Source organism: Ranitomeya imitator, chromosome 6, assembly GCF_032444005.1.
Source record: "Ranitomeya imitator isolate aRanImi1 chromosome 6, aRanImi1.pri, whole genome shotgun sequence".
Classification (NCBI taxonomy): Eukaryota; Metazoa; Chordata; class Amphibia; order Anura; family Dendrobatidae; genus Ranitomeya; species Ranitomeya imitator.
The window spans coordinates 135,797,993-135,819,360 of NC_091287.1; positions in this window are offsets into that span (position 1 = coordinate 135,797,993).

Genomic DNA, 21,368 nt, shown 5'->3' on the forward strand with positions numbered 1-21,368 from the left:
AACGCATGCGTTTTTTGTTGTACGCGTTGGGTCGCGTTTTGAAACGCATGCGTATTTTTGCTGCATGCGTTCTTTTCCAGAAATGCAACTTGTAGTATTTTTGAGAGGAGTTTTTTTGACACATAAAAATGCATGCGTTTTCATGCATTTTTTTGTGTAAAAAAATACATTGGAGTCAATGCAAACGCATGCGTTTTTAAGCACATGCGTTTGTTTGCTTTAAAAACGCATGCGTTTTTATTAAAAAAAAACAGAAAACACACTGATATGCCACCCCACACCATAAAGGTGATAAATGGATCCTAACCCTAACCCTAAAGGGATCCTAACCCTAACCCTAAAGGGATCCTAACCCTAACCCTAACCCTAAAGGGATCCTAACCCTATCCCTAACCCTATCCCTAACCCTATCCCTAACCCTAACCCTACCCCTAACCCTAACCCTACCCCTACCCCTAACCCTAACCCTAAAGGGATCCTAACCCTATCCCTAACCCTATCCCTAACCCTAATCCTACCCCTAACCCTAACCCTACCCCTAACCCTAACCCTAAAGGGATCCTAACCCTACCACTACCCCTAACCCTAACCCTAAAGGGATCCTAACCCTAACCTTACCCCTAACCCTACCCCTCACCCTAACCCTAAAGGGATCCTAACCCTAACCCTACCCCTAACCCTAATCCCTTTAGGGTTAGGGTTAGGATCCCTTTAGGCTTAGGGGTAGGGTTAGGGTTAGGGTTAGGATCCCTTTAGGGTTAGGGTTAGGGTTATGATCCCTACCCCTAACCCTAACCCTAACCCTAACTATTTCTGTTTATAGTGGTTTTTTTTTACTTTATTTTGATGATTGGCAGCTATCACACATTTCTCAGCATGCGTTTAAAAAACGCAAACGCATGAAAAAACGCATGTAAACGCGTCAAAACGCTGCATTTTTTTCACCACATGCAAAAACGCATGCGTCAAAAAAACGCCGCATTTGCACGCGTTTACCTGCGTTTTTTCACCATGCATTTTTTTTTAAAAACGCATGCGTTTTGAAATGCAAGTGTGAAACCAGCCTTAGGGTGGTTTCACATTTGCGTTTTTTTTTTGCGTTTTTGCAGCAAAAAACGCATGCATTTTTTCCCCTATATTTAACATTAAAAACGCATGCGTTTTTTGTATGCTTTTTGATGCGTTTTTGCAACGCATGCATTTTTTTTCTGCATGCGTTGTGTTGCAGAAATGCAACATGTAGTATTTTTAGCGGCGTTTTTTTTGCGGCAAAAAAATGCATTGCTGCCTATGTAAACGCATGCGTTTTTATCCACATGCGTTAAAAACGCATGCGTTTTTAAAAAAAAACAACATAAAAACACACTGATAAACCACCCCACACCATAAAATTGCTAAAGGGATCCTAACCCTAACCCTACCCCTAACCCTACCCCTAACCCTAACCCTACCCCTACCCCTAACCCTAACCCTACCCCTAGCCCTACCCCTAACCCTAACCCTAATCCCTTTAAGGGTAGGGTTAGGGTTAGGGTTAGGGTTAGGGGTAGGGTTAGGGTTAGGGGTAGGGTTAGGGGTAGGGTTAGGGTTAGGATCCCTTTAGAGTTAGGGTTAGGGTTAGGATCCCTTTAGGGTTAGGGTTAGGATCCCTACCCCTAACCCTACCCCTAACCCTAACCCTAACCCTAGCTCTTTCTGTTTATAGTGGGTTTTTTACTTTTTTTTGATGATTGGCAGCTGTCACACATTTATCTGCATGCGTTTAAAAAACGCAAACGCATGAAAAAATGCATGTAAACGCATCAAAACGCCGCGTTTTTTCACCACATGCAAAAACGTATGCGTCAAAAAACGCAGCGTTTGCACGCGTTTACATGCGTTTTTTCACCATGCATTTTTTTTTAAACGCATGCGTTTTGAAACACAAGTGTGAAACCAACCTTAATGACATTGCCTGAATGTTTAAAGTTATTGTCCAGCTACTGAATAAAATTCTTATACATAACCAAAATCCAATATTGGAATCACCACCTCCAAAAACAATTTTTATAAACATACACCAACGCAATTGCAGGTGAAAAAGAGGCATAGGCATATAAAATACATTATAAAAATATGATTTTATTTCACACAAAGTTTAAAATAAGACAAGGAAATTCATGAAATTACTGATGGCAAGACAGGAAAGGATGAAACAAAAATAGCTGTAAAAAAGCACAGACACTATAATTTTATACTGTAAACCTAGGGCATACTACTAAATACCCTACCTTGAGAGCAGAAACAAATTTTATTCATGGTGGCGTTTTATATTAATAATAGTAATAAAATAACCTACCGTATATACTCGAGTATAAGCCGAGATTTTCAGCCCAAATTTTTGGGCTGAAAGTGCCCCCCTCGGCTTATACTCGAGTCACGGTAGTGGTGGGGTCGGCGGGTGAGGGGGTGAGGGCGCTGGGGTATACTTACCTAGTCCCAGCGATCCTCGCGCTGTCCCTGCCGTCCCACGGGCTTCGGCGCTGCAGCTTCTTCCTCTCTTCAGCGGTCACGTGGGACCGCTCATTACAGAAATGAATAAGCGGCTCCACCTCCCATAGGGGCGGAGCCGCTTATTCATTTCTCTAATCAGCGGTGCCGGTGACCGCTGATAGAGAAAGAATCTGCAGCGCCGAAGACAGGAGGGGACAGCGCGAGGATCGCCAGGACTAGGTGAGTATGTTATATTCACCTGTCCTCGTTCCAGCCGCCGGGCGCCGATCCATCTTCCCGGCCGGCGCCTCCATCTTCCCGGCGTCTGCGCTCTGACTGTTCAGGCAGAGGGCGCGATGACGCATACAGTGTGCGCGGCGCCCTCTGCCTGATCAGTCAGAGAGCAGAGACGCCGGGAAGATGGAGGCGCCGGAACGAGACGCCGGGAGCTGCAATCAAGGGAGGTGAGTATGTGTTTTTTTTTCTTTATTGCGGCAGCGGCGGCACAAATTTATGTGGAACATCTATGGGGCACAGTGAACGGTGCAGAGCACCGTATATGGCACAGCACAGCTATGTATGGGGCACAGTGAACGGTGCAGAGCACCGTATATGGCACAGCCCAGCTATGGGGCACAGTGAACGGTGCAGAGCACCGTATATGGCACAGCACAGCTATGGGGCACAGTGAACGGTGCAGAGCACCGTATATGGCACAGCTATGGGGCACAGTGAACGGTGCAGAGCACCGTATATGGCACAGCACAGCTATGTATGGGGCACAGTGAACGGTGCAGAGCACCGTATATGGCACAGCACAGCTATGTATGGGGCACAGTGAACGGTGCAGAGCACCGTATATGGCACAGCACAGCTATGGGGCACAGTGAACGGTGCAGAGCACCGTATATGGCACAGCACAGCTATGGGGCACAGTGAACGGTGCAGAGCACCGTATATGGCACAGCACAGCTATGGGGCACAGTGAACGGTGCAGAGCACCGTATATGGCACAGCTATGGGGCACAGTGAACGGTGCAGAGCACCGTATATGGCACATCTATGGGGCACAATGAACGGTGCAGAGCACTATATGGTTCACACCTATGGGGAAATATGAATGGTGTAGAGCACTATATGGCACAGCTATGGGGAAATAATGATCTATTTTTATTTTTGAAATTCACCGGTAAATGCTGCATTTCCACCCTAGGCTTATACTCGAGTCAATAAGTTTTCCCAGTTTTTTGTGGCAAAATTAGGGGGGTCGGCTTATACTCGGGTCGGCTTATACTCGAGTATATACGGTATGTGCATATACCACCATATAAATATAAGTTTCTCAAAATCAATTTAATCAAAGTGCATAGTGCTAAACACTTTGGTTATTAAGATACAGTGCCTCTTGAAACATAAAACCTCCCAGAGCATTATGTCCATATATATGAATAGCAGCTATTGTTAGAATAGAAGTGCCAAGTGCAAGAAAATATATCAGATCTAAATTTGACCATTACAGCAAAAATCTTATTTTACTCACATAATTATGTGTCCTCTCCTGAGTGTCCATCAGTGACCCCGAGAGCGCCGTTTCGCCATAATGGCTTCCTCAAATAGGGGCATGTATGTACGCTGCAAAGTCTCGTATATTTATACCCCCACACACAGCTGCAACGTCAACGTCGGTATCCCTGGCTTATAACTGCGCATGCTCCGATTGACGAACTTCCCTTAGTACAAACAGTGACTTCCTGTTCTCCGCCCTTGGAACGCAAGCGTGAGACGCTCTACATCACCATATTTGAGCGGAGCAGGAAGACACAGGGCTGTTCTCATCAGCGCATGCGCCATCCAGGTACCGAAATGAATCACTGCAGAACAACTACATGGCTCCGTGGACAGCGGATCGAAGAAAAGAAAAAAGGAAAAAGAAAAGAGAAAAAAAAAAGGAAGACAGCAATAATTATGGTGGCATTTATATATAAAGCTAACTACCACTAAATATAACTAGTGCCACATAAATATTCTGTGATAGGTGATACTCATAAATAGGTGAGTCAGAAAAAAGACTACATTATATGGACAAAAATTTCAAATAAAAAAGTATATATAGAGAAATTCATCCATAATTATAATCCTACAGTCTAATACTTAAAAAATAAGTGAATCGAAGAAATTATCCACAATATATAAACAAAGTTGACAAATATAAAACTACATAAAATTACATACATAAATATAGACAAAAAAAGGGGCCATGCGATCACTTCCAGGACATTTGAACTTCTTTATGCAGAAGATAGTTCTTAATGACATTGGCTGTATGTTTAAGGTTATTGTCCTGCTACTAAATAAAATTGTAGCCAATCAGATTGCCTCCCTTATGGAATTGGTTGATGGATATGTATCTGCGTGTATCTCCAAGCATTGAGGACACCATTAATTTTGACCAAGTCCCAAATTCCATTTGCTGAAATGCAGTACCAAACTTGCATGGAACTTCCACCATGCTACACTGTTGCCTGCAGACACTCATTACTGTCATGCCTTGCTGTTACTGTCAAATATTTCACATTTCGACTCATCAGTTCAGAGCGCCTGCTGTTATTTTTCTGAACCCAAGTTTACATGATTTTGTTAAGAGTTGAGTTATCTAGCCTTATTATATATCAAAGGTATGGTTTTTGGCCTAAATTTGTCGAAAAGTCATCCACTTCCATTAATATAAAAGAGGGGCATTTACATGCAGCGAGGTGCATGTATAAAACAATTTTTCAGAAGTACGCAGGACCAACTATGAGGATGTAAAAGTGGTTGTAGGAACTAAAAGGTATGGGCATGGTTTATAGCTAAGAATCTGGTGACAGGTTCCCTTTAAGAATTATGGGCTGGGCACTAATTTGCATGACAATGTTCCGCCACAGCTTATTTTATCTGATTGTCCCATAGTGGGACACAGTAAAAAAGTACTGTATATATTCGAGTATAAGCTGAGATTTTCAGCCCATTTTTTTAGGCTGAAAGTGCCCCTCTTGGCTTATACTCAAGTCATTGTCCCAGGGGGTCGGCGGGGTCAGGGGAGGGGGAGCGGCAGCTGTCCATCATACTTACCTGCTCCCAGCGAGTCTCTGCATGTCCCTGCTTCTCCGGCGCCCGCAGCTCTTCCTTTGTTCAGTGATCACGTGGTACCGCTCATTAAAGTAATGAATATGGATGCATCTCCACTCCCATAGTTGTGGAGCCGCATAGTCATTACTTTAATGAGCGGTACCAGTGACCCCTGAACACAGGAACAAGCTGCCGGCGCCATGGCATCGGAGAAGTAGGGACCACGCCAGTAGGGTGAGTATAACGGAGGAGGTGAGCCATGCGATATTCACCTGTCTCTGTTCCACTGCCACGCCGCTCCGTCTTCTGCATCCTCTGGCTGTGACAGTCAGGTCAGAGGGCGCAATGACGTGTTTAGTGTGAACAGTCACTGCAAAGAGACGGAAGACAGAGTGGCACACAGCGGTGGAACGGGGACAGGCGACTATCGCAAGTGCTGATATCAACGCCTGCTCAGGACAAGAGGTGAGTATGTCTTTTTTTTTTAAATCACAGCGGCAGCATATAGGGCAAATGTTTCTATGGAGCATCTTATGGGGCCATAATCAACCTTTATGCAGCATTGTATGGGGCAAATGTTTCTATGGAGCATCTTATGGGGCAAAAATCAACCTTTGTGCAGCATTATATGGGACTTTTTTTGTATGATGCATCTTATGGGGCCCATCATAAACTTTATGGAGCATTATACAGGGCATATTTTATTATGGAGCATCTTATGGGGCCCATCATGAACTTTATGGAGCAATATATGGGGCATATTTTGTATGGAGCATTTTATGGGGCCCATCATGAACTGTATGGAGCATTATATGGGGCTCCTAATTCAATATGGATATTCAAAAACACTTAATCTTCTGATGTGTCAATTAATTTTACTTTTATTGGTTTCTATTTTTATTTTTGAAATTTACAGTAGCTGCTGTATTTCCCACCCTAGGCTTATACTCGAGTCATTAAGTTTTCCCAGTTTTTTGTAGCAAAATTAGGGGTCTCGGTTTATACTTGGGTCTGCTTATACTCGAGTATATACGGTTAAAAAAAGTTTTAAATGAAAAAATAATAATGAAAAAATTAAAAAATATTTTATTTATAAATAAATATTTGATTGAACAAAGAAAATATAAACACCACAAAACACCAGGGTCAACTTAACTCAGCCGAGGGCAGGAGTATAACTGACAAGGACTTGAGCTAACTAAAGCTATAAAAAGCCCTCCCAGAACCAGAAAGAGGCAACAAATAATTAACCCCAGCACGTCAGTCCGAAAACTAGCATAGGATCATGACAGAAATTTTGCATTCAAAAAGTTAAATGGTTCTCCTTCCCTTCCGAGCTCTGCCATGCACCCAAACAGTGGTTTTCTCCCTCATATGGGGTATTCGCATGCTCAGGAGAAATTGCACAACAAATTGTATGGTCCAATTCCTCTTTTTACCCTTGCTAACGTAAAAAATGAGGTCTAAGGGTATGTGCACACGTTGCGGATTTCCTGCGGATCCGCATCGTTTTTTGTCTTGCAGAAACGCTGCAGATTTGCAACTGATTTAAATCAATAGAAAAAAAAATGCTGTGCTAATGGTGCGGAAAATTCCGTGCGGAAACGCTGCGGATTAAAATAAGTATCATGTCACTTCTTTTGTGCGGATCTGCAGCGTTTTTGTACCGATTACATTATAGAAATCTGCAGGGGTAAAAAACGCAGTAAATCCGCACAAAATTATTATTATTATTTATTGTTATAGCGCCATTTGTTCCATGGCGCTTTACATGTGAGGAGGGGTATACATAATGAAAACAAGTACAATAATCTTAAACAATACAAGTCATAACTGGTACAGGAGGAATGAGGACCCTGCCCGCGAAGGCTCACAATCTACAAGGGATGGGTGAGAATACAGTAGGTGAGGATAGAGCTGGTCATGCAGCGGTTTGGTCGATCGGTGGTAACTGCAGGTTGTAGGCTTGTCTGAAGAGGTGGGTCTTCAGGTTCTTTTTGAAGGTTTTCGATGGTAGGCGAGAGTCTGATGTGTTGTGGTAGAGGGTTCCAGAGTAGGGGTGATACGCGAGAGAAATCTTGTATACGATTGTGGGAAGAGGAGATAAGAGGGGAGTAGAGTAGGAGATCTTGTGAGGATCGGAGGTTGCGGGTAGGTAAGTACCGGGAGACGAGGTCACAGATGTATGGAGGAGACAGGTTGTGGATGGCTTTGTACGTCATGGTTAGGGTTTTGTAGTGGAGTCTCTGGGCAATGGGGAGCCAGTGAAGTGATTGACAGAGGGGAGAGGCCGGGGAATAGCGGGGGGACAGGTGGATTAGTCGGGCAGCGGAGTTTAGAATAGATTGGAGGGGTGCGAGAGTGTTAGAGGGGAGGCCACAGAGCAGGAGGTTGCAGTAGTCAAGGCGAGAGATGATGAGGGCATGGACTAAGGTTTTTGCAGATTCATGGTTGAGGAATGAACGGATTCGTGAAATATTTTTGAGTTGAAGTCGGCAGGAAGTGGAAAGGGCTTGGATATGTGGTTTGAAGGAGAGATCAGCATCAAGGATTACCCCGAGGCAGCGAGCTTGTGGGACTGGGGAGAGTGGGCAGCCATTTACTGTAATGGATAGGTTCGTTGGGGGGGTCGCGTGAGATGGGGGAAAGATGATGAATTCTGTTTTGTCCATGTTAAGTTTCAGAAATCTAGCGGAGAAGAAGGATGAAATAGTGGACAGACATTGAGGGATTCTGGTTAGAAGGGAGGCGATATCTGGTCCAGAGATGTAGATCTGTGTGTCGTCAGCATAGAGGTGATACTGAAAGCCATGAGATTCTATGAGCTGTCCCAGGCCAAAGGTGTAAATGGAGAAGAGCAGGGGCCCAAGGACTGAACCTTGTGGGACTCCGACAGATGGGGGCGAGGTGAGGAGGTGGTGTGTGAGTGGGAGACGCTGAATGTCCGGTCTGTTAGGTATGATGAGATCCAGGATAGGGCCAAGTCTGCGATGCCAAGGGATGAGAGGGTTTGTAATAATAGGGAATGGTCCACTGTCTCAAAGGCAGCCGACAGGTCGAGGAGGAGGAGGACAGAGTAGTGTCGCTTGCTCTTGGCGGTTAAGAGGTCATTGGTGACTTTGGTTAGGGCAGTTTCGGTGGAATGGTGTGACCGTAAGCCAGATTGTAGGCGGTCAAAGAGGGAGCAAGAAGAGAGATGGGAGGAGAGTTCAAGGTAGACGTGTTGTTCCAGTAGTTTTGAGGCATAGGGGAGAAGTGATATAGGGCGATAGCTAGATAGAGAGGATGGGTCAAGAGAGGGCTTTTTGAGGATAGGCGTGATGGAGGCATGTTTAAAGCTTGAGGGGAAAACACCAGTTGTTAGTGATAGGTTGAAGAGATGGGTTAGGGCTGAGATGAAGATTGTGGTGAGGTTTGGGATGAGGTGGGATGGGAGTGGGTCAAGTGCACAGGTGGTGAGATGTGATCTTGAGAGTAGAGTGGAGAGTTGATCTTCTGTAATGGTGGAGAAGTTGGTTTTGGAGGTGGAGGGCTGGGAAATCGGGAGGAAGAGCTCTGGGGGTTGTTGACCAAAACTGTCTCTAATGCTATCAATCTTCTGCTTGAAAAATGAGGCAAAGTCTTCAGCAGAGATAAGTGGGGAGGGAGGAGGTGCTGGGGGACGGAGGAGAGAATTGAAGGTGTTGAATAACTGTTTAGGGTTGTGAGAGAGAGAGGATATGAGAGATGAGAAGTAGGTTTGTTTAGCTGTGGCGAGTGTGGTCTTGAAAGTAGTGAGGGACTGTTTGAATGCGATGAAGTGCTCGTTAGAGTGGGATCTTTTCCATCTGCGCTCAGCAGCCCTGGAAGCTCGCCTCAGTTCTTTGGTCAGGCTGGTGTGCCAGGGCTGTCTGTTGATTTTGCGAGCTTTGGTATGTGTAAGTGGGGCAGCAGATTCCAAAGCTACAGCTATTGTGGTGTTATATAGAGCAGCAGCGTCATCCGCGTTGTGTATGGAACTTATGCCTGTGAGGGGGAGGAGGGATTCAGAGAATGAATGTAGGTCAAGATGTTTAATATTTCTGCGAGGGTGTGAAAGTTTGTGGGGTGGGGATTGTAGACATGGAGTGGAGAGAGATGAGAATGTGAGAAAGATGTGGTCAGAGAGTGGAAAAGGTGAGTTAGAGAGGTTAGATAGAGAGCAGAGGCGGGTGAAGATGAGGTCCAGTGTGTGACCGTCTTTGTGAGTGGCTGCATAAGACCATTGAGTGAGGCCGAAGGAGGAAGTGAGAGTTAGAAGTTTAGTGGCAGCTGAGAGGGAAGTGTCAATGGGTATGTTGAAGTCGCCCATGATGATAGTGGGGATGTCCGCAGTAAATCCGCAGCAAATCCACACAAAATCTGCATCAAATCCGCACCTGCGTTTTCTGCCAAGAAATGCAGAATCCGCACAAAAAATTCCTGAGGCTAATCCGCAACGTGGGCACATAACCTAAATGATAATTTTTGTGAAACAAAAGTAAATGTTTATTTTTTCCTTCCACTTTCCAAAAATTCCTGTGAAGCACTTGAAGGGTTAATAAACTTCTTGAATGTGTTTTTGAGCACCTTGAGGGGTGCAGGTTTTAGAATGGTGTCACTTTTGGGTATCTTCTTGTACATTGTAAGCTCTCACAAGCAGGGTCATCTTATTTTGCTTTAATTATTGTATTGTTCATGTTGTTATGACTTATGACTGTTGTGCTTGAAACTGTTAGGCCGGCGTCACACTAGCGAGTTTTACGGACGTATGAGCGCATTAAATACGTCCGTAAAACACGCATTACACACGGCCCAATTATTCTCTATGCCCCAGCTCCTATCTGCCGTATTTTACTGATCCGTATTATACGGCTTTCTACGGCCATAGAAAATCGCAGCATGCTGCGTTTGTCACTGTATTGTGCAAAAAAAATCGCCAATGCAAGTCTATGGGGGCCCGAAAAATACGGATTACACACGGACCAGCAGTGTGACTTGCGAGAAATACGCAGCGGTGTTAGCGAGAAAAGCTGGCAATTCAGTGCGGTGTACAGTAAAATCACACTGACAGCTTACAATAGAATAGGTGGAATAAATGTGTACACATAGAATAGGTATATACTGTATATATGTCATTGAGACACATATATGTATATATATTAATATTTCATCCAGCGCTAGATAGCTTAAAAGCCGGTAATTCAATTGCCGGCTTTTGCTATCTCCTTCCTAAACCCGACATGATATGAGACATGGTTTACATACAGTAAACCATGTCATATCCCCCTTTTTTTTGCATATTCCACACTACTAATGTTAGTAGTGTGTATGTGCAAAATTTGGCCGTTCTAGCTATTAAATGAAAGGGTTAAATGGCAGAAAAAATTGGCGTGGGCTCCCGCGCAATTTTCTCCGCTAGAGTAGTAAAGCCAGTGACTGAGGGCAGATATTAATAGCCTGGAGAGTAGAGTTGAGCGACCTTGACCTTTTTAGAGTCGAGCCGGGTTTTGCGAAACCCGACTATGTCCAAAGTCGGGTCGAGTGAAATCGGCCGATTATGACGTAAAGTCGGGATCGACCGAAACACGAAACCCAATGCAAGTCAATGGGGCAGCATAGTCGGCAGTGAGTGGGGGCTAGGAAAACACCTAGAGTACCCATTTTAATGTCAAAACCATCCATTCTTCTTAATAAAGCTTGTCAAGCGTAATTTACCTTATAATAATTGGAAGGCATTTGAAATTGGGGGTCATTTGGCTAAAGTTGTGGGGGGTAGGGCTGGTTCAAGTAATTAGTGGGCCCAGGAAATCTGGACCACGTCACGGCAGTGGAGCAGGGAGAGGTAAGTATTTCAACTTTGCAAGTGCTGTGAACCTGAGCAAGCAGGGGGGGCCCACTCGTTGGCATTGGCACTGGCACAGGGCCCCTCAAAGTACAGCGGTGTGTTTGCACGGCGGGGGCGCCTCCCACCGGCAGCAACACTTTTGCGTACTATGAGAGGCCCTGTGCCAGTGACGTCGCCAACTAGTATTCCTCCCCCCACCTGATGAAGGAACCTGCACTTTCATCTGCACCTTCCTCTTTGTCCCCGTGTAAGGTGGTATGGTATGCGGGAAGAGCAACCTGACTTTCAGCAGGGTCACAATGTTGTTGTGTAGCGTGCACGGGGAATGTTGCGTTATGGGTCAATGTACCAGCAGACTCATCTATCACTGGCTGGGCAATGGGCACGATGAAGTGGAAACACAGATATAGGCCCAAAGAAGAAAGTGGGCTAAATGCAGTTCAAAATTGGTAACACAGGAATAACCAGGGGGCATTGCAGTGGAGGACAACTGGAATGAGAGGCTGACACAGAGAGTAGGGCCAAATCAGTAAGTAGTCGAAATGCAGTTCAAAATTGGCAACCGTAGTAAACAGGCGGCACAGCTTTGTTCAGTGGAGGAGAACAGCAAGGAGTGGCAGACACCGATAGTAGGCCCCAACCCAACTAGTAGGCCAAATGCAGTCTAACATTAACAACTACTTAACGAGAGGCTGAAAATGGAATTTCAGGACAGGAAACCAGGAGAACAGCAAGGAGTGGCAGACACCGATAGTAGGCCCCAAACCAACTAGTACGCCAAATGCAGTTGTTCCATTTAACCACAATTTAATGAGAGCCTGAAGATAGAAGCTCAGGAAAGGCAACCTGGGGAACACCTTGGAGTGTAACACACCATCTCTCTCCACCCCATACCCATTTTGTAGGCCTAATGCTGTGTACTTTTCTACAACTACTAAACGAGAGTCGGAAGACCGAAGCAATGGCAAGGAAACCTGGGGAACACCTTGGAGTGTAACACACCATCTCTCTCCACCCCATACCCAATTTGTAGGCCTAATGCAGCCTACTTTCCGACACCTACTAAACGAGAGCATGAAGATCGAAGTTCAGGAAAGGCAACCTGGGGAACACCTTGGAGTGTAACACACCATCTCTCTCCACCCCATACCCATTTTTTAGGCCTAATGCAGTGTACTTTTCTACAACTACTAAACGAGAGTCGGAAGACCGAAGCAATGGCAAGGAAACCTGGGGAACACCTTGGAGTGTAACACACCATCTCTCTCCACCCCATTCCCCATTTTTTAGGCCTAATGCAGCCTACTTTCCGACACCTACTAAACGAGAGCATGAAGATCGAAGCTCAGGAAAGGCAACCTGGGGAACACCTTGGAGTGTAACACACCATCTCTCTCCACCCCATACCCATTTTGTAGGCCTAATGCTGTGTACTTTTCTACAACTACTAAACGAGAGTCGGAAGACCGAAGCAATGGCAAGGAAACCTGGGGAACACCTTGGAGTGTAACACACCATCTCTCTCCACCCCATACCCAATTTGTAGGCCTAATGCAGCCTACTTTCCGACACCTACTAAACGAGAGCATGAAGATCGAAGCTCAGGAAAGGCAACCTGGGGAACACCTTGGAGTGTAACACACCATCTCTCTCCACCCCATACCCAATTTGTAGGCCTAATGCAGCCTACTTTCCGACACCTACTAAACGAGAGCATGAAGATCGAAGCTCAGGAAAGGCAACCTGGGGAACACCTTGGAGTGTAACACACCATCTCTCTCCACCCCATACCCATTTTTTAGGCCTAATGCAGTGTACTTTTCTACAACTACTAAACGAGAGTCGGAAGACCGAAGCAATGGCAAGGAAACCTGGGGAACACCTTGGAGTGTAACACACCATCTCTCTCCACCCCATTCCCCATTTTTTAGGCCTAATGCAGCCTACTTTCCGACACCTACTAAACGAGAGCATGAAGATCGAAGCTCAGGAAAAAGGCAACCTGGGGAACACCTTGGAGTGTAACACACCATCTCTCTCCACCCCATACCCATTTTGTAGGCCTAATGCTGTGTACTTTTCTACAACTACTAAACGAGAGTCGGAAGACCGAAGCAATGGCAAGGAAACCTGGGGAACACCTTGGAGTGTAACACACCATCTCTCTCCACCCCATACCCAATTTGTAGGCCTAATGCAGCCTACTTTCCGACACCTACTAAACGAGAGCATGAAGATCGAAGCTCAGGAAAGGCAACCTGGGGAACACCTTGGAGTGTAACACACCATCTCTCTCCACCCCATACCCAATTTGTAGGCCTAATGCAGCCTACTTTCCGACACCTACTAAACGAGAGCATGAAGATCGAAGCTCAGGAAAGGCAACCTGGGGAACACCTTGGAGTGTAACACACCATCTCTCTCCACCCCATACCCATTTTTTAGGCCTAATGCAGTGTACTTTTCTACAACTACTAAACGAGAGTCGGAAGACCGAAGCAATGGCAAGGAAACCTGGGGAACACCTTGGAGTGTAACACACCATCTCTCTCCACCCCATTCCCCATTTTTTAGGCCTAATGCAGCCTACTTTCCGACACCTACTAAACGAGAGCATGAAGATCGAAGCTCAGGAAAGGCAACCTGGGGAACACCTTGGAGTGTAACACACCATCTCTCTCCACCCCATACCCATTTTGTAGGCCTAATGCAGCGTACTTTTCTACAACTACTAAACGAGAGCATGAAGATCGAAGCTCAGGAAAGGCAACCTGGTGAAAACCTTGGAGTGTAACACAACCTGTCTCTACACCCCATACCCAATTTGTAGGCCTAATGCAGCGTAGTTTCCACCAACTACTAAACGAGAGCCGGAAGATCGAAGCTCATGAAAGGCAACCCGGGGAACACCTTGGAGTGTAACACAACCTCTCTCTACACCACGAAAGGGCTGATTCTTAGGAAGGAAGGCTGTTGTAAATAAGCATTGCGCGTCCGAGGGTGATTATATTCTTATTCGGTATCTACTCACCCTCGGACGCGCCATGCTTCTTGATTTGTAATTAATGTTTATTTGCAATGTGCTTTTGACTTACTCAATTATTTTTTTAATTATTGATTTTATTAAATTAATAGTTTAACATCTTATTGGAAATAATTTAAAGGAGACGCGACAGGACAACACTCGGTGGATGCCATATCTGTGTTAACAACTCCAAAAAACTTTCAGTTAACTTCTTGCAGGAGAAAGAAATTGTAGCTGTTGGACCTTTGTAGTACAGTTCCAGATATTTGTTGTGTGTTTGTTTTGATTGTTAAAATGTCTGCATTTGAGATCTCAACACGATCTTATTTTTTATAATCAAATTAATTTTTTAAATATTTTATTAGGTTGGTTCAAGGGGTACACGGGCCGCAGTAGACAGGTCAGTGGAGGCCTAGTGGAAGGAGGGACCGCAGATGCGCCACTGTTTCACCCATACACAATTAGTAGGCCTAATGCAGCGTAGTTTCCAACAGCTACTAAACGAGAGCCGGAAGATCGAAGCTCAGGAAAGGCAACCTGGGGAACACCTTGGAGTGTAACACAACCTCTCTCTACACCACGGAAGGGCTGATTCTTAGGAAGGAAGGCTGTTTTAAATAAGCATTGCGCGTCCGAGGGTGATTATATTCTTATTCGGTATCTACTCACCCTCGGACGCGCCATGCTTCTTGATTTGTAATTAATGTTTATTTGCAATGTGCTTTTGACTTACTCAATTATTTTTTTAATTATTGATTTTATTAAATTAATAGTTTAACATCTTATTGGAAATAATTTAAAGGAGACGCGACAGGACAACACTCGGTGGATGCCATATCTGTGTTAACAACTCCAAAAAACTTTCAGTTAACTTCTTGCAGGAGAAAGAAATTGTAGCTGTTGGACCTTTGTAGTACAGTTCCAGATATTTGTTGTGTGTTTGTTTTGATTGTTAAAATGTCTGCATTTGAGATCTCAACACGATCTTATTTTTTATAATCAAATTAATTTTTTTTATATTTAATGATGTTGGTTCAAGGGGTACACGGGCAGCAATAGACAGGTCAGTGGAGGCCTAGTGGAAGGAGTGACGGCAGACAGGCATCAAAGGCCTAACATTGGGCTGGCTGTAGGCAAGTTAAAATTGGTTCCAGGGGAACACGGCCATCAGTGGCCTGGTCAGTGTAGTTGTAGTTGAAAGAACGGGACGCAGACAGGCTTCGAAGGCCTAACATAATAACATAGGGCTGGCTGTAGGCAAGTTAAAATTGGTTCCAGGGGAACACGGCCATCAGTGGCCTGGTCAGTGTAGTTGTAGTTGAAAGAACGGGACGCAGACAGGCTTCGAAGGCCTAACATAACAAACTTGGGCTGGCTGTAGGCACTTTTAAATTGGTTCCAGGGGTACACGGGCAGCAGTGGTCTGGTCAGTGGAAGTCTAGTGGAAGGAGTGACCGCAGACAGGCTTCCAAGGCCTAACATAACAAACTTGGGCTGGCTGTAGGCACTTTTAAATTGGTTCCAGGGGTACATGGGCAGCAGTGGTCTGGTCAGTGGAAGTCTAGTGGAAGGAGTGACCGCAGACAGGCTTCCAAGGCCTAACATAACAAACTTGGGCTGGCTGTAGGCACTTTTAAATTGGTTCCAGGGGTACACGGGCAGCAGTGGTCTGGTCTGTGGAAGTCTAGTGGAAGGAGTGACCGCAGACAGGCTTCGAAGGCCTAACATAACAAACTTGGGCTGGCTGTAGGCACTTTTAAATTGGTTCCAGGGGTACACGGGCAGCAGTGGTCTGGTCAGTGCAAGTCTAGTGGAAGGAGTGACCGCAGACAGGCTTCGAAGGCCTAACATAACAAACTTGGGCTGGCTGTAGGCACTTTTAAATTGGTTCCAGGGGTACACGGGCAGCAGTGGTCTGGTCAGTGGAAGTCTAGTGGAAGGAGTGACCGCAGACAGGCTTCCAAGGCCTAACATAACAAACTTGGGCTGGCTGTAGGCACTTTTAAATTGGTTCCAGGGGTACATGGGCAGCAGTGGTCTGGTCAGTGGAAGTCTAGTGGAAGGAGTGACCGCAGACAGGCTTCCAAGGCCTAACATAACAAACTTGGGCTGGCTGTAGGCACTTTTAAATTGGTTCCAGGGGTACACGGGCAGCAGTGGTCTGGTCTGTGGAAGTCTAGTGGAAGGAGTGACCGCAGACAGGCTTCGAAGGCCTAACATAACAAACTTGGGCTGGCTGTAGGCACTTTTAAATTGGTTCCAGGGGTACACGGGCAGCAGTGGTCTGGTCAGTGGAAGTCTAGTGGAAGGAGTGACGGCAGACAGTCTTCGAAGGCCTAACATAACAAAATTGGGCTGACTGTAGGCACTTTTAAATTGGTTCCAGGGTAACACGGCCAGCAGTGGCCTGGTCAGTGTAGTAGTTGTAGAAAGAAGGGACCGCAGACAGGCTTCGAAGGCCTAACATAACAAAAATGTCAAAACAATGGTATTGTCAGTGCCAGGCATTGAAGGATGTCAGCGCCTAGACTACACATTGGTGAAGCTGTGAGAGATAATTTTGCTAGTGGTAGAGCACTGTTTGAGCTGGGGGGGGGAACTGTCTTGTGGCCGGCGGTACAGGCACAGGGCCCCTCATATTACAACGGTGTGTCTGACGTTGGGTGCGCACCACCACCGCCAGAGACACTTTATTGTACTATGAGGGACCCAGTGGCAGTGCCGTCGACCAAAAGCGGCCACACCCACCTCTTCAGACAAACAGCACTCTCAAGGGTCCAAGCGCAAAGTGGCGATAGCACGGCCCCGTGTGGGGAGTTTGGCCATTTCGTGAGGTGGAAACATGTCGTATGCTGGACAATCAGGTGAAGAAAATTACGAGATTGGAAAAGTCATTCAGAATAGTCCACAGGCAAGACCTTTTCATAGGAAAGCTAGGTGTCAGCCGGGCAGGGTGGGGCAAAAGATTTTGAAATCCAGTTGTGGTTCATTTTAATGAAGGTTAGATCATCTACATTTTGGGTAGCCAGACGAGTCCTTTTTTCTGTTAGTATTGAACCTGCAGCACTGAATACTCTTTCTGATAGGACACTAGCTGCCGGGCAAGCAAGCTCCTGCAATGCATATTCTGCCAATTCTGGCCAGGTGTCTAATTTGGATGCCCAGTAATCAAATGGGAATGACGGTTGAGGGAGAACGTCGATAAGGGATGAAAAATAGTTTGTAACCATACTGGACAAATGTTGTCTCCTGTCACTTTGAATTGATGCTGCAGTACCTGTCCTGTCTGCGGTCATAGAAAAATCACTCCACAACCTGGTCAGAAAACCCCTCTGGCCAACGCCACTTCTGATTTCTGCCCCTCTAACACCTCTGGTCTGCTGGCCCCTGGAGCTCGTGTGAGAACGATCACGGGCGCTGTGTGCAGGGAATGCCAGAAGCAAACGGTCAACAAGAGTTGATTGTTTTGTTGCTAATATTAGTTCCAAGTTCTCATGTGGCATAATATTTTGCAATTTGCCTTTATAGCGAGGATCAAGGAGGCAGGCCAACCAGTAATCGTCATCGTTCATCATTTTTGTAATGCGTGTGTCCCTTTTGAGGATACGCAAGGCATAATCCGCCATGTGGGCCAAAGTTCCCGTTGTCAAATCTGCGGTTGTGCTTGGTTGAGGGGCAGTTGCAGGCAAATCTACGTCACTTGTGTCCCTCAAAAAACCAGAACCCGGCCTTGCCACGCCACCAATTTCCCGTGCCCCCGGGAAAGCTTCCTCATTAAAAATATACTCATCCCCATCATCCTCCTCATCCTCCACCTCCTCTTCGCCCGGTACCTCGTCATGTACACTGCCCTGACCAGACAATCGCTGACTGTCATCAAGGCTTTCCTCTTCCTCTGGTGCAGACGCCTGATCCTTTATGTGCGTCAAACTTTGCATCAGCAGACGCATTAGGGGGATGCTCATGCTTATTATGGCGTTGTCTGCACTAACCAGCCGTGTGCATTCCTCAAAACACTGAAGGACTTGACACATGTCTTGAATCTTCGACCACTGCACACCTGACAACTCCATGTCTGCCATCCTACTGCCTGCCCGTGTATGTGTATCCTCCCACAAAAACATAACAGCCCGCCTCTGTTCGCACAGTCTCTGAAGCATGTGCAGTGTTGAGTTCCACCTTGTTGCAACGTCTATGATTAGGCGATGCTGGGGAAGGTTCAAAGAACGCTGATAGGTCTGCATACGGCTGGAGTGTACAGGCGAACGGCGGATATGTGCGCAAAGTCCACGCACTTTGAGGAGCAGGTCGGATAACCCCGGATAACTTTTCAGGAAGCACTGCACCACCAGGTTTAAGGTGTGAGCCAGGCAAGGAATGTGTTTCAGTTGGGAAAGGGAGATGGCAGCCATGAAATTCCTTCCGCTATCACTCACTACCTTGCCTGCCTCAAGATCTACAGTGCCCAGCCACGACTGCGTTTCTTGCTGCAAGAACTCGGACAGAACTTCCGCGGTGTGTCTATTGTCGCCCAAACACTTCATAGCCAATACAGCCTGCTGACGTATGCCAGTAGCTGCCCCATAATGGGAGACCTGGTGTGCAACAGTGGCAGGTGCGGATGGAGTGTTTGTGCGACTGCGGTCTGTGGACGAGCTCTTGCTTCTGCAGGAGGACGAGGAGGAGGAGGAGGAGGAGGGGGTGCGAACGGCTACAGACAACTGTTTACTAGACCGTGGGCTAGGCAGAACTGTCCCAAACTTGCTGTCCCCTGTGGACCCTGAATCCACCACATTTACCCAGTGTGCCGTGATGGACACGTAACGTCCCTGGCCATGCCTACTGGTCCATGCATCTGTTGTCAGGTGCACCTTTGTGCTCACAGATTGCCTGAGTGCATGGACGATGCGCTCTTTAACATGCTGGTGGAGGGCTGGGATGGCTTTTCTGGAAAAAAAGTGTCGACTGGGTAGCTCGTAGCGTGGTACAGCGTAGTCCATCAGGTCTTTGAAAGCTTCGCTTTCAACTAACCGGTAGGGCATCATCTCTAACGAGATTAGTCTAGCTATGTGGGCGTTCAAACCCTGTGTACGCGGATGCGAGGCTAAGTATTTCCTTTTTCTAACCATAGTCTCATGTAGGGTGAGCTGGACTGGAGAGCTGGAGATCGTGGAACTAGCGGGGGTGCCTGCGAGGGCAATGTTGTGGTCTGAGTCAAAGGACCAGCATAGTAGTCTGGCTGTGGCTGTGCGTCAGTGCACTCCATGTCAGATTCAATTTGTAATGGGCATGGACTGTTAACTGCTTCACTTTCTAAGCCAGGGACGGTATGTGTAAAGAGCTCCATGGAGTAACCCGTTGTGTCGCCTGCTGCATTCTTCTCTGTTGTTGTTTTTGCTGAAGAGGACAAGGAAGTGACTTGTCCCTGACCGTGAACATCCACTAACGACGCGCTGCTTTTACTTTTACCAGTTTCACGAGAGGAGGCAAAAGAGCTAGAGGCTGAGTCAGCAAGATAAGCCAAAACTTGCTCTTGCTGCTCCGGCTTTAAAAGCGGTTTTCCTAATCCCAGAAAAGGGAGCGTTCGAGGCCTTGTGTAGCCGGACGACGAACCTGGCTCCACAGCTCCAGACTTAGGTGCAATATTTTTTTCCCCACGACCACCTGATGCTCCACCACTACCACTACCCTCATTACCAGCTGACAATGAACGCCCCCGGCCACGACCTCTTCCACTAGACTTCCTCATTGTTTTAAAAACGTAACCAAACTAACGTTATTTGTTGCAGTCACACAACTTACACGGTGAGCTATAACTTCAGTATGATTTAGCTACCCCTTTACAGGTTGGTGAGACCACAGCGAAAATCAGGCCCAATGTTACACACTCTTTTTTTGGTGGCTGCAAATTAGAGAGATGCCCCACACGCAGGACTGTCACTGAAGCACAAATGTTAATATTAATGTCACACTATTATTTTTTTTTTATTTTTATTTTTTTCAGGAACACTTTAGAAACCCCCCCCAAAAAAAAAATAGATTTTTGCAGGGAGAATTTAGAAAACAAATGTAACAAACTATATGCTTTCTATGGGCCACTGAGTGAGAGATGACGCACACAGGAATCAGGAGTGGCACACAAGCCCAGAGGCCAATATTTTTCTACCAATGATTGATGGAGTTATTTTCTCTGGTAGATTTTGGAACCCAAATCAAGGAAAAAAAATATAGGCTTTCTATGGACCACAATTGGAGAGAGAGAGAGAGAGAGAGAGATGGCACACCCAGGAGTCAAGACTGGCACACAAGCAGAAAGGCCAATATTAATCTCCCACTGTTTTTTTTGTTTGTTTTTTTTTTTTTTTTTTCAGGGAGACTTTAGAAAAAAAAATAATAAAAAAAATATGATTTTATCAGGAAGAATTTAGAAACCAAATAAAATAAAATGATTTTTTCAGGGAGAATTTATAAAACAAATAAAAACAAAAATAGGCGTTCTATGGCCCACTGACTGAGAGATGACGCACACAGGAGTCAGGAGTGGCACACAAGCCCAGAGGCCAATATTTTTCTACCAATGATTGATGTAGTTATTTTCTCTGGTAGATTTTGGAACCCAAATCAAGGAAAAAAAATATAGGCTTTCTATGGACCACAATTGGAGAGAGAGAGAGAGAGAGAGAGAGAGAGAGATGGCACACCCAGGAGTCAAGACTGGCACACAAGCAGAAAGGCCAATATTAATCTCCCACTGTTTTTTTTGGTTGTTTTTTTTTTTTTTTTTTCAGGGAGACTTTAGAAAAAAAAATAATAAAAAAAATATGATTTTATCAGGAAGAATTTAGAAACCAAATAAAATAAAATGATTTTTTCAGGGAGAATTTATAAAACAAATAAAAACAAAAATAGGCGTTCTAT